Source organism: Salvelinus sp. IW2-2015, linkage group LG23 (assembly GCF_002910315.2).
Source record: "Salvelinus sp. IW2-2015 linkage group LG23, ASM291031v2, whole genome shotgun sequence".
Classification (NCBI taxonomy): Eukaryota; Metazoa; Chordata; class Actinopteri; order Salmoniformes; family Salmonidae; genus Salvelinus; species Salvelinus sp. IW2-2015.
This window is the reverse complement of record NC_036863.1, coordinates 35,207,035-35,221,253: the sequence shown is the minus strand read 5'-3', so window position 1 is coordinate 35,221,253 and position 14,219 is coordinate 35,207,035. Positions and strand designations below refer to the sequence as shown.

General features: G+C 41.9%; 1 protein-coding gene across 1 annotated transcript in view; it reads left to right on the top strand.

The window, feature by feature from the left end:
- The first annotated feature begins 11,745 nt into the window (after nt 1–11,745).
- The window catches only part of LOC111951084 (protocadherin-1-like), a 90,871-nt gene continuing 88,397 nt past the window's right edge, over nt 11,746–14,219 (top strand). The window contains exon 1 of the mRNA XM_023969087.1: nt 11,746–12,407. The gene's annotated coding sequence lies outside the window, so the exon portion shown is untranslated. The remainder of the gene's footprint in view (nt 12,408–14,219) is intronic.

Genomic DNA, 14,219 nt, shown 5'->3' with positions numbered 1-14,219 from the left:
CCGGTGTCTGTGACGTGGCTGGTTTTCCTTTTGTAGTCCGTGATTGTCTGTAGACCCTGCCACATACGTCTCGTGTCTGAGCCGTTGAATTGCAACTCCACTTTGTCTCTATACTGACGTTTCGCCTGTTTGTTTGCCTTATGGAAAGAAAAACTACACTGTTTGTATTCGGCCATATTCCCATTCACATTGCCATGATTAAACGCGATGGTTTGTGCTTTCAATGGTACGCTGTCCCACACACTAGGTTTGAGAGAGAGGAAACAAATAAACATATTAGCATTTTTTGGTAACTATGATGTAGTTAACATTTTACAATGTAATCATCTCTATCAGTATCAGAAAGGTGTAGCAAACTGTAAAATGAAGCATACACACAAACTCTTGAATTCTCTTCAAACTGTTGAATTGTACATTTCAAAACAAATCATGAAACAGCCCTTTGTGATAAAGACACATTGCAGGAGACCATCAGACATTTTGTCATGCAGAAAATCCATCCTCCTTTTCTATAGTACAAAGGTAGATTGTGTGCTTAAATGGCAAACCCATGTCCTCTCTCTGAACAAAGGCATAATCAAACACCTTTGTTTGTGATTCACCGAATACTACTGTACAATGTTTCCCCTCCTCTCTTCCTCATGCACACGAGGAATGTTTCCCCTCCCCCCATACACACACATACATGCGTGCACACACACACGCAGACACACACACACGCAGACACACAGACACACACACACACACACACACTCTACAGTACATCATTAGAAAGTATATTTAAGCAATAAGGCCCGAGGGGGTGTGGTATTTGGCCACGGCTAAGGGTTGTTCTTATGCACAACGTGGTATATTGGCCATATACCACGAATCCCTGAGGTGCCTTATTGCTATTATAAACTGGTTACCAACGTAATTAGAGCAGTAAAAATAAATGTTTTGTCATGCCCGTGGTATACGGTCTGATATGCCACTGCTTTAAGCCAATCAGTATTCAGGGATTGAACCACCCATTTTATAATTACATTTAAAGGCTTAACTACAGGTGATTGACAGCYGGGTTGGCTGCCATTACCACACATTGTACTGAGAATGAGTCACCAGTGATGCACAATCAGGAAACAAAAACTTCCTGATTCTGAGAAAGTCTCACGCGGTGGAGTAATTTGTGTTCAGACATTATCACAACCATTAATTCATCTGTTAAGTGGCTGCTCTAAACCAAAGAGACGTCCACTACAGTAGATCTTGAAAAATCAACACCTGGCCAAAGAATGGGATTGTATATTTTACATACGTAGGAGCTCAAAATCTTTGAATGTCTTGGGGCTGTAATCAGTGAGCATTGTCACCAAATGATTGTACATACTGTGCCTTCAGAAAGTATMCATACCGCTTGACTTATTCCACATTTTGTTGTGTTACAGACTGAATTCAAAATGTATTATAAAAATTTTTCTTTCACCCACACACAATACGTGCAAAGTGAAAATAGGTTTTTAGAATATTTTTGGGAAATGAAATACAGAAATATCAGATTTACACAAGAGTTCACACCCTTGAGTCAATGCATTTTGGCAGCTTTTACAGCTTTGCGTCTTTCTGGGTAAGTCTCTAAGAGCTTTACACATCTGGATTGTACAATATTTGCCCATAATTTTTTTCAAAATTCTTCAAGCTCTGTCAAATTGGTTGTTGATCATTGCTAGATGATCAAGCAGATTTAAGTCAAAACTGTAACTCAGCCACTCAAGAACATTCAGTGTCTTCTTGGTTATTTAGGTTATGGTCCTGCTGAAAGGTGAATTCATCTCCTAGTGTCTGGTTGAATGCAGACTAAACCAGGTTTTCCTCTAGGATTTTGCCTGTGCCATTCCATTTATTTTTTATCCTGAAAAGGACTGGAGAGTTTAACGATTATAAGCATACCCATAGCATGATGTCGCTATCACTATGCTTGAAAATATGGAGAGTGGTACTCAGTAATATGTTCTATTGAATTTGCCCCAAATATAACACTTTGTATTGAGAACAAAAAGTTTTGCTTTCCAAAATGTTTTTGCAGTACTACTTTAGTGCCTTATTGCAAACATGATGGATGTTTTGGAATAGTTTTATTCTGTACAGGCTTCCTTCTTTTCACTATTTAAATTAGGTTAGTATTGTTGAGTAACTACAATGTTGTTGATCCATCCTCAGTTTTCTCCTATCACAGCCATTAAACGTTATAACGGTTTTAAAGTCACCATTGGCCTCGTGAAATCCCTGAGAAGTTTCCTTACTCTCCGGCAACCAAGTTAGGAAGGACATCTGTGTCTTTTTAGTGACATCCAAAGTGTAATTAATAATTGCACCTTGCTCAAAGGGATATTTTATTTAATCTTTATTTAACTAGGCAAGTCAATTAAGAACAAATTCTTATTTACAATGACGGCCTACCCCAGACAACGCTGGGCCAATTGCGCACCACCCTATGGGACTCCCAATCACAGCCGGATGTAATGCAGCCTGGATTCAAACCAGGGACTGTAGTGACGCCTCTTGCACTGAGATGCAGTGCCTTAGACTGCTGCACCACTCGGGAGCCCAATGTTTTCTTTGTTTTTACCCAGGTGCCCTTCTTTGCGAGGCAATGTGGTTGAATCTATGTTTGAAATTCACTGCTTGACCGAGGGACCTTTATAGATAATTGCATGTGTGGGGTACAGAGATGAGGTTGTCATTCAAAATCTAATTAAACAATAGTATTGCACACAGAGATAATTATTATGTGACTTGTTAAGCACATTTTTACTCCTGAATTTATTTAGGCTTGCCATGGCTTTTCAGCTTTTCATATTTTATTCAACAAAKATTTTGAAAAACATAATTCCACGTTGACATTATGGGGTATTGTGAGTAGGCCAGTGACAAAAAATCTAAATGTAATCAATTTTAAATTCAGGCTGTAAAACATTTTTTTTTCTCAAAAAAGTAGCGGGGAGTGAATACTTTCTGCAGGCACTGTAAATGTCCACCTAACCATAAAACTTCCATTAATGGCCCAAGCGTTTATTTGCTTTAACACTGAACACAACCGGCGCAGAACCAGTTGTCTATTTCCTTAATATGGATGGAAACTATTGTGAAGTACTTGGGAAAGTGAGAGATCYCCAGGCAGGACCTARTGTATCATGTCCACACACAGGTCTTCCTGCTCATCAACGCAGTCTACATTGCTTTAGGAAACTATTCAGACACCTTGACTTTTGCCACATTATGTTTCTTTACAGCCTTATTCAAAAATGGATTAAATTGTTTCGTTTTTTTTCAATACCCCATAATAACAAAGCAAAATTTTTTTTTTAGAAATGTTTGATAATTTAGATATACTGTATACTGTATAAATATACTGTATATATTTATATATACAGTATATACACACATATATAACAGTGGGGAGAACAAGTATTTGATACACTGCCGATTTTGCAGGTTTTCCTACTTACAAAGCATGTAGAGGTCTGTAATTTTTTCATAGGTACACTTCAACTGTGAGAGACGGAATCTAAACAAAAAATCCAGAAAATCACATTGTATGATTTTTAAGTAATTAATTAGCATTTTATTGCATGACATAAGTATTTGATCACCTACCAACCAGTAAGAATTCCGGCTCTCACAGACCTGTTAGGTTTTCTTTAAGAAGCCCTCCTGTTCTCCACTCATTACCTGTATTAACTGCACCTGTTTGAACTCGTTACCTGTATAAAAGACACCTGTCCACACACTCAATCAAACAGACTCCAACCTCTCCACAAGGCCCAAGACCAGAGAGCTGTGTAAGGACATCAGGGATCGAATTGTAGACCTGCACAAGGCTGGGATGGGCTACAGGACAATAGGCAAGCAGCTTGGTGAGAAGGCAACAACTGTTGGCGCAATTTTAGAAAATGGAAGAAGTTCAAGGTTACGGTCAATCACCCTCGGTCTGGGGCTCCATGCAAGATCTCACCTCGTGGGGCATCAATGATCATGAGGAAGGTGAGAGATCAGCCCAGAACTACACGGCAGGACCTGGTCAATGACCTGAAGAGAGCTCGGACCACAGTCTCAAAGAAAACCATTAGTAACACACTACACCGTCATGGATTAAAATCCTGCAGCGCACGCAAGGTCCCCCTACTCAAGCCAGCGCATGTCCAGGCCCGCCTGAAGTTTGCCAATGACCATCTGGATGATCCAGAGGAGGAATGGGAGAAGGTCATGTGGTCTGATGAGACAAAAATAGAGCTTTTTGGTCTAAACTCAACTCGCCGTGTTTGGAGGAAGAAGAAGGATGAGTACAACCCCAAGAACACCATCCCAACCGTGAAGCATGGAGGTGTAAACATCATTCTTTGGGGATGCTTTTCTGCAAAAGGGACAGGACGATTGCACCGTATTGAGGGGAGGATGGATGGGGCCATGTATCGCAAGATCTTGGCCAACAACCTCCTTCCCTCAGTAAGAGCATTGAAGATGGGTCGTGGCTGGGTCTTCCAGCATGACAACGACCCGAACACACAGCCAGGGCAACTAAGGAGTGGCTCCGTAAGAAGCATCTCAAGGTCCTGGAGTGGCCTAGCTAGTCTCCAGACCTGAACCCAATAGAAAATCTTTGGAGGGAGCTGAAGTCCGTATTGCCCAGCGACAGCCCCGAAACCTGAAGGATTGGAGAAGGTCTGTATGGAGGAGTGGGCCAAAATCCCTGCTGCAGTGTGTGCAAACCTGGTCAAGAACTACAGGAAACGTATGATCTCTGGAATTGCAAACAAAGGTTTCTGTACCAAATATTAAGTTCTGCTTTTCTGATGTTCAAATACTTATGTCATGCAATAAAATGCAAATTAATTACTTAAAAATCATACAATGTGATTTTCTGGATTTTTGTTTTAGATTCCGTCTCTCACAGTTGAAGTGTACCTATGATAAAAATTACAGACCTCTACATGCTTTGTAAGTAGGAAAACCTGCAAAATCGGCAGTGTATCAAATACTTGTTCTCCCACTGTATATATATATATTTTATATATATTCCAACTTCAACTGTGTATATATATTTATATATATACACAGTTGAAGTTGGAAGTTTACATACACTTTAGCCAAATACATTTAAACTCAGTTTTTCACAATTCCTGACATTTAATCCTAGTACAAATTCCCTGTCTTAGGTCAATTAGGATCACCACTTCATTTTAAGAATGTGAAATGTCAGAATAATAGTAGAGAGAATTATTTATTTCAGCTTTTATCTCTTTCATCACATTCCCAGTGGGTCGGAAGTTTACATACACTCAATTAGTATTTGGTAGCATTGCCTTTAAATTGTTTAACTTGGGTCAAACGTTTCGGGTAAGCCTCCACAAGCTTCCCACAATAAGTTCGGTGAATTTTGGCCCATTCCTCCTGACAGAGCTGGTGTAACTGAGTCAGGTTTGTAGGCCTCCTTGCTCGCACACACTTTTTCAGTTCTGCCCACAGATTTTCTATAGGATTGAGGTCAGGGCTTTGTGATGGCCACTCCAATACCTTGACTTTGTTGTCCTAAGCCATTTTGCCACAACTTTGGAAGCATGCTTGGGGTCATTGTCCATTTGGAAGACCCATTTGCGACAAAGCTTAACTTCTGACTGATGTCTTGAGAGGCTGCTTCAATATGTCCAAATAATTTTCCTACCTCATGACGCCATCTATTTTGTGAAGTGCACCAGTCCCTCCTGTAGCAAAGCACCCCCACAACATGATGCTGCCACCCCCGTGCTTCACGGTTGGGATGGTGTTCTTCGGCTTGCAAGCGTCCTCCTTTTCCCTCCAAACATAACGATGGTCATTATGGCCAAACAATTCTATTTTTGTTTCATCAGACCAGAGGACATTTCTCCAAAAAGTACGATCTTTGTCCCAATGTGCAGTTGCAAACCGTAGTCTGGCTTTTTTATGGAAGTTTGGGAGCAGTGGCTTCTTCCTTGCTGAGCGGCCTTTCAGGTTATGTCGATATAGGACTCGTTTTACTGTGGACTTACATACTTTTGTACCTGTTTTCTCCAGCATCTTCACAAGGTCCTTTGCTGTTGTTCTGGGATTGATTTGAACTTTTCACACCGAAGTACGTTCATCTCTAGGAGACAGAACACATCTCCTTCCTGAGCGGTATGATGGCTGCGTGGTCCCATGGTGTTTATACTTGCGTATATTGTTTGTACAGATGAACGTGGTACCTTCAGGCGTTTGGAAATTGCTCCCAAGGATGAACCAGACTTGTGGAGGTCTACAAATTTTTTTCTGAGGTCTTGGCTGATTTATTTTAGTTTCTTGTGATGTCAAGCAAAGAGGCTTTGAGTTTGAAGGTAGGTTTTGAAATACATCCACAGGTACACCTCCAATTGACTCAAATTATGTCAATTAACTATCGATAGCTTCTAAATCCATGACATCATTTTCTGGAATTTTCCAAGCTTTTTTAAAGGCACAGTCAACTTAGTGTATATAAACTTCTGACCCAGTGGAATTGTGATACAGTGAATTATAAGTGAACTAATCTATCTGTAAACAATTGTTGGAGAAATTACTTGTGTCATGCACAAAGTAGATGTCCTAACCGACTTGCCAAAACTGTCACGTTCTGACCATAGTTCTTTTGTGTTTTCTTTGTTTTAGTTGGTCAGGACGTGAGCTGGGTGGGCATTCTATGTTGTGTGTCTAGTTTGTCCTTTTCTATGTATGGCCTGATATGGTTCTCAATCAGAGGAAGGTGTTAGTCATTGTCTCTGATTGGGAACCATATTTAGGTAGCTTTTTTTGTGTTGGGGTTGGAGGGTGGTTGTTTTCTGTCTTTGTGTTCTCTGCACCAGATAGGACTGTTTCGGTTTTGCCACGTTTGTTATTTTGTATTTGTGTAGTGTTCACGTTTTTCGTCTTTTATTAAACATGTTGAACACGAACTACGCTGCGTCTTGGTCCGATCCCTGCTACACCTCCTCTTCAGACGAAGAGGAGGAAGGCTGCCGTTACAAAAACTGTGGTTTGTTAACAAGGAATTTGTGGAGTGTTTGAAAAACAAGTTTTAATGACTCCAACCTAAGTGTATGTAAAACATCCAACTTCAACTGTATATATATATATACACTGCTCAAAAAAATAAAGGAACACTTAAACAACACATGTAGTACTCCAAGTCAATCACACTTCTGTGAAATTAAACTGTCCACTTAGGAAGCAACACTGATTGACAATACATTTCACATGCTGTTGTGCAATGGAATAGACAACAGGTGGAAATTATAGGCAATTAGCAAGACACCCCAATAAAGGAGTGGTTCTGCAGGTGGTGACCACAGACCACTTCTCAGTTCCTATGCTTCCTGGCTGATGTTTTGGTCACTTTTGAATGCTGGCGGTGGTTTCACTCTAGTGGTAGCATGAGACGGAGTCTACAACCCACACAAGTGGCTCAGGTAGTGCAGCTCATCCAGGATGGCACATCAATGCGAGCTGTGGCAAGAAAGTCAGCGTAGTGTCCAGAGCATGGAGGCGCTACCAGGAGACAGGCCAGTACATCAGGAGACGTGGAGGAGGCCGTAGGAGGGCAACAACCCAGCAGCAGGACCGCTACCTCCGCCTTTGAGCAGGAGGAGCACTGCCAGAGCCCTGCAAAATGACCTCCAGCAGGCCACAAATGTGCATGTGTCTGCTCAAACGGTCAGAAAAGACTCCATGAGGGGTGGTATGAGGGCCCGACGTCCACAGGTGGGGGTTGTGCTTACAGCCCAACACCGTGCAGGACGTTTGGCATTTGCCAGAGGGCACCAAGATTGGCAAATTCGCCACTGACGCCCGTGTGCTCTTCACAGATGAAAGCAGGTTCACACTGAGCACGTGACAGACGTGACAGAGTCTGTAGACGCCGTGGAGAACGTTCTGCTGCCTGCAACATCCTCCAGCATGACCGGTTTGGTGGTGGGTCAGTCATGGTGTGGGGTGGCATTTCTTTGCGGGGCCGCACAGCCCTCCATGTGCTCGCCAGAGGTAGCCTGACTGCCATTAGGTACCGAGATGAGATCCTCAGACCCCTTGTGAGACCATATGCTGGTGCGGTTGGCCCTGGGTTCCTCCTAATGCAAGACAAGCTAGACATCATGTGGCTGGAGTGTGTCAGCAGTTTCTGCAAGAGGAAGGCATTGATGCTATGGACTGGCCCGCCGTTCCCCAGACCTGAATCCAATTGAGCACATCTGGGACATCATGTCTCGCTCCATCCACCAACGCCACGTTGCACCTACAGACTGTCCAGGAGTTGGCGGATGCTTTAGTCCAGGTCTGGGAGGAGATGCCTCAGGAGACCATCCGCCACCTCATCAGGAGCATGCTCAGGCGTTGTAGGGAGGTCATACAGGCACGTGGAGGCCACACACACTACTGAGCCTCATTTTGACTTGTTTTAAGGACATTACATCAAAGTTGGATCAGCCTGTAGTGTGGTTTTCCACTTTAATTTTGAGTGTGACACCAAATCCAGACTTCCATGGGTTGATAAATTTGATTTCCATTGATAATTTTGGTGTGATTTTGTTGTCAGCACATTCAACTATGTAAAGAAAAAAGTATTTAATAAGAATATTTCATTCATTCAGATCTAGGATGTGTTATTTTAGTGTTCCCTTAATTTTTTTGAGCAGTGTATATATATATATATATAAATGAAATATCACATTTACATAAATATTCAGACCCTTTACTCAGTTCTTTGTTGAAGCCCATTTGGCAGCAGTTACAGCCTGGAGTCTTCTTGGGTATTACGCTAAAAGCTTGGTATACCTGTATTTGGCGAGTTTCTTCCATTCTTCTCGGCAGATTCTCTCAAGCTCTGTCAGATTGAGTGGGGAGCATTGCTGCACACCTATTTTCAGGTCTTTCCAGAGATGTTCAATCTGGTTCAAGTCCGGTCTCTGGCTGGGCCACTCAAGGACATTCAGAGACTTGTCCCGAAGCTACTCCTGCATTGTCTTGGCTGAGTGTTTAGGGTCGTTGTCCTGTTGCAAGGTGAACCTTCGCCCCAATCTGAGGTTCAGAGCACTCTGGAGCAGTTTTTCATCAAGGATTTCTCTATACTTTACCATCTTTGCCTCGATCCTGACTAGTCTCATAGTCCCTGCCTCTGAAAAATATCTCCACAGCATGATGCTGCCACCACCATGCTTCACCGTAGGGATGGTGCCAGGTTTCCTCCAGATGTGATGCTTGGCATTCAGACCAAAGAGTTCAACCTTGATTTGATCAGACCAGAAATTCTTGATTCTCATGGTCAGAGAGTCTTTAGTTGGCTTTTGTCAAAATCCAAGAGGGCTGTCTTTTACTGAGCAGTGGCTTCCGTCTGGCCACTCTACCATAAAGGCCTGATTGGTGGAGTGCTGCTGAGATGGCTGTCCTTCTGGAAGGTTCTCCCATCTCTACAGAGGAACTCTAGAGCTCTGTTAGAGTGACCATCAGGTTCTTGGTCACCTCCCTGACCAAGGTCCTTCTCCCCCGATTGCTTAGTTTGTCCGTGCTGCCAGCTCTAGGAAAAGTCTTGGTGGTTCAAAACTTCTTCAATTTAAGAATGATGGAGGCCACTGTGTTCTTGGGAACCTTCAATGCTGCAGATATGTGTTGGTACCCTTCCCCAGATCTGTGCCTCGACACAATTCTGTCTCGGAGCTCTACAAACAATTCCTTCCAGCTCATGGCTTGGTTTTTGCTCTGACATGCACTGTCAACTGTGGGACCTTATATAGACAGGCGGGAGACTTTCCAAATCATGTTCAATCAATTGAATTTACCACAGCTGCACTCCAATTAAGTTGTAGAAACATCTGAAGGATGATCATTGGAAACAGGATGCATCTGAGCTGTCACGCCCTGACCATAGTAAGCTGTTTTTCGTTGTCTCTGATTGGGGATCATATTTAGGTAGCCATTTCCCTTTTGTGTTTGTGGGATCTTGACTATGTTTAGTTGCCTGTCTGCACTATTTTGTATAGCTTCACGTTTCGTTTGTGCTTTATTGTTTTGTTTTGGTGAGTTTTRAGTTTATTAAAAATATGGTGAACTCTACTCACGCTGCGCCTTGGTCTACTCTTTTCAACGATCGTGACATGAGCTCAATTTCGAGTCTCATAGCACAGGGTCTAAATACTTAGGTAAATAAGGTATTTCTGTTTTTAAATTTGAATACATTTGCAAACATTTCTAAAAACCTGTTTTCACTTTGTCATTATGGGGTTTTGTGTGTAGATTGCTGAGGAAATAATTTAATTTAATCTATTTTAGAATAAGGCTGTAACGTAACAAAATGTGGAAAAAGTCAAAGGGTCTGAATACTTTCTGAAGGCACCGTATGTGTCTCTCCTTCTCGAGATGTCTTCACCACCAGCCAATCATTAGAGGCTTGGAGTAACACATGCAAATGTTTAAAGAAGAATAGTGTGAGAGCCACAGGCATTGTTGAAGACCTGCATCTTGGCGACGTGTCACTTTTGACCCCTCAGGTGTGTGTGGGCGGGAGCTCCGCCGTGATTGGCTACGGGCTGCTGTGCGTTTGAGTGGCAGCCCCTAATGAGAACCCTGGAGAGGTAACCCGACAGCTGTTTGTTTGCAGCTAATGAGAGACTGGAGGAGGAGTGTGGATCAGAGAGGGGAACTCTCTGATAAAGGCTACCTTTACCAGGGCTGGAAAGAGGGGAAATAATGTTTCCTCTAGAGGAAGATGTTCGGGGCTCTCCTTTGTGTCAGAGCAGTATGTTTGAGTCATTGCTCCTGGGCCATTGCTTATGCTCAGCAGCTGCTGTCGGGGTTGGGGGGTGGGACATGGAGGCTGGTTCGTGGAGAGGGACATGGTGTTCCCAGTTGAGTAATGATGATTTATAGCCCAAAGCTATGCCATGTTATATAACTAAACCCACCTGCATCTTCTAATTGATGACACACATTATTAGGAGTTTGTGAGGTGCAGCACTGCAATGCCTTGGTCAATAAGCTGTTGCTAGATGCCTGTTCACAGAGGCCACTGATGTCCACCCCCTTAATCAAATGGGGAATAGGATACACATGAGTAGGCAACTATAGATATACTTCGGCAACAAATCATCACATCAAATAAAGATTTCACGTTTACAGTAGCCTACAGTACAGTAGCCTAGCCTATTATTTCAGACGTGATGTCAGACTGGTATATTAATTTTTTACAGTGACAGAGACGTTTCCCTCTGTAAACTAGTCGCCTGAGGGTGGCGCCAAAAGAGCAAATAGTGCCCCTTGTGCTTTCCTCTGTTGAATTGGATTCCATTACAATCAAACTAATGCCAAAATATGATACATTGAATATATCAACAACTAAATAATCACATATGTGAGTAAATGGTTTTAGAAGTTTGTGAGAAAAAAAATCATGAGGTTAGGGTACTGACACATTAAATCACACCTGAAACCTATCCATAGAAACTCCCATCGGGAGATCGACTAACACATTTGTGTATGAGCTCAAGTAGCCTAAAATCAATATTAATTTCAGTCACCCTCTGTTTTATSATAAATTGTTGAAGTCCCACCATTATGATTTAGGTAGTAAATCCGTGTTTACGTCTCAAGGGTTCAGCCTGTGGCATCCAGTGATGTGGATGAGAAGTTGCTGAGGCTGAGACAGAGAGCGGAGTTCGGTGGAGCCCCACCTCCTACCACGCTCTTATGCGCGGTCTGGAGAGCAGAGCAAGTGCTGAAAAATTATCCTCACTTGATTTCTCATAACAAATACGTGCTTCGTTTACTCTACGCGGTGACATATTCCGTTTTGTGATTAAGACACGTGTGACATTTTAAATACTTAAAAAAAATATCGTTAAATCTGTATTTCGTGGTGTGTGGGTTTTACGCACGACATTCGCAACGCTTGAGAAACTTGGACTAAAGGGATAGATAGATAGATAGGTTGAAGATGAGTGCATATCTTCGCTAAGGTGCAGTTGCAACATGATTTTAGAGTAGAGAAAAGCAATTGAACGTCGTGGCCAGAAGCATAGAGTTCATGACTATTGGTTATTATCTGTAAAAACGAAATAAATTAATTCTAGCCTGATTTGTGTTCTTTTTCGCGGTCAGAAAAATAGCGTTTTTTTTGACAGTGGTATAGAATGGAAGGCTGCACAATGACATGGGAATGGATTCATCGAATTTGAAGGTAAAGTTATCAATGGTACTAATGGATTTGCTCTCAACTGGTGATTTTTTCGTCGTCGTGATACAGRATTTGGATTGATTCATTGATACTGAGGTTTGAGGGTTCTTTACCTGCCTCTGGGACGACAGAAGGAAAAACCACGAGACAATCGCACCCTAAGAAGTCTTTGGCAAAGGTAAATTAAATATATTGACATACAACCAGAATAATGCTTTCCAAGATAAAAGCATGTGCAGTATGTCATGTTTAAAAGTCAGACGTTTCTTAMTAAAGGTTAATTGCCTCTTTCTAAATAGGAAAGTATGTCTGGTGATAAGATATTTTGTTGCTGTATGTATACTTTCTAATACAATATACAGTCAGTCATTAAATATAGCCTAGTGTACATTTAAACACATTTAAAAGATGGGTCATTCAAACCACTCCCCAATAGTTCGTTTTCCTGCGAATCCGATTAACCAGGTGCAATAGCTTGAATCGGACACTTGTTTGACTAAAAGCCCTTAAACGTCTGGAGTCGTCACTCTCTCTTTCTCTATCTCACTCTCTCCCTCCCCGCAGTGAAAGCAAGAGATGCTCTTATCGACCAACTATGCATACTGACCAGCCATACAGGCTATATTCGTTTAGCATCGTCCATCAATATTGCGTTCCCACTTCCCACATATTAAACGTAATTTTGACAGTCTACATGCCTCCAGACGCAGCTCTTCAGTGCGTATATACATTTTTCAGAGACTGAGCGCATTTCTTTAGTGATACACGCATATGCTTTATCCATACCCTCCCAAATATTGACAAGCAGTACACATGGGCAGAGTATGGATAAATATTGCTCCTCATGGTGATTAGTATTATTGTTGTCTTGTCATAAAAAGTAACTATGCATCTAACTTCATATAGATTATTAGAGATTACTGAGAGGCAAGGGAGCAGTATGTTATGCAGTCTATTGGCTTGCTACTCAAATCAATATGAAGTGTATAGACTAGCTCTTCTGGAGATAGATTCTCAGACTAAACAATGGCAGACACGTTGTTGGGTTCCCTTTTCAAGAATTGTGTTTTAATAATTATATTTGTGTGTTTATTGGTGAGCTGCTTCTTGTATGTTTTAGAGTCTGCATAAAGTGATGTGTTTCTGCACATATTAGATGTTAAGCATGGGTATGGCTTGAAGCTAAGGCCAGTGCTTGGGAAGGGATTTTCATCTTGGGCCATTCACACACATTGATTCAATCAGACCGCCATGTCTCTGATGTGCAATCTTCAGACATTGATTTATCAAATTACTTCCAATTTCCATCCATTCCCAAAAACATCACTCAACTACAATGCATATTTCTAAGGTAGACAGTTAAAGTATGTTTGAAACACTTTGCGGGATGAAGGCCTACTGTATGTACACATGCTTATTCATGACTTAACTCAAGCTTTCAATGCATGATATACACAAGCCTTTGAGCTACATTCACATTCTCAAATTCAGCTCTGTGTGTTTGTGACAAAGTGATTTCAACCCTTATACTTCTACGGTAACAAGGTGATTTAAAGAGACATGTATTGCCATATGGCATGAACCCAAGGAATGAAACCATTAGTGGCAGAGCAATATAGGCCTACTGTACTGTGTTTGAAATGGAATCATTGTGAGACAGAGGAATGATGAGTCAGTTAATGATGCATTGCTGCTGAGGCTTATCCCAGAACCTGTTGCAGTCTGATGACCATGATCTGTCAGTGACCAGGCTGTGGGGAAGAGAAAAGGTCACTGCCACCAGGAAGGCTGATGTCACCAGGATGCCTTGTAAAAGCTGTTGATAAAAGCTGCTCGTGCTGCAGCTGATAATGAAAATGGCGGACAAACATCAGGATTAGATCATTCTTATGTCTATAATTGTTCAATGCATGCCAAAGGTTATATTCTCTATGGCATTTTGATGAATGGAGAGCCATGATTCTAGAGCACTTCAACACACGGAATCCCT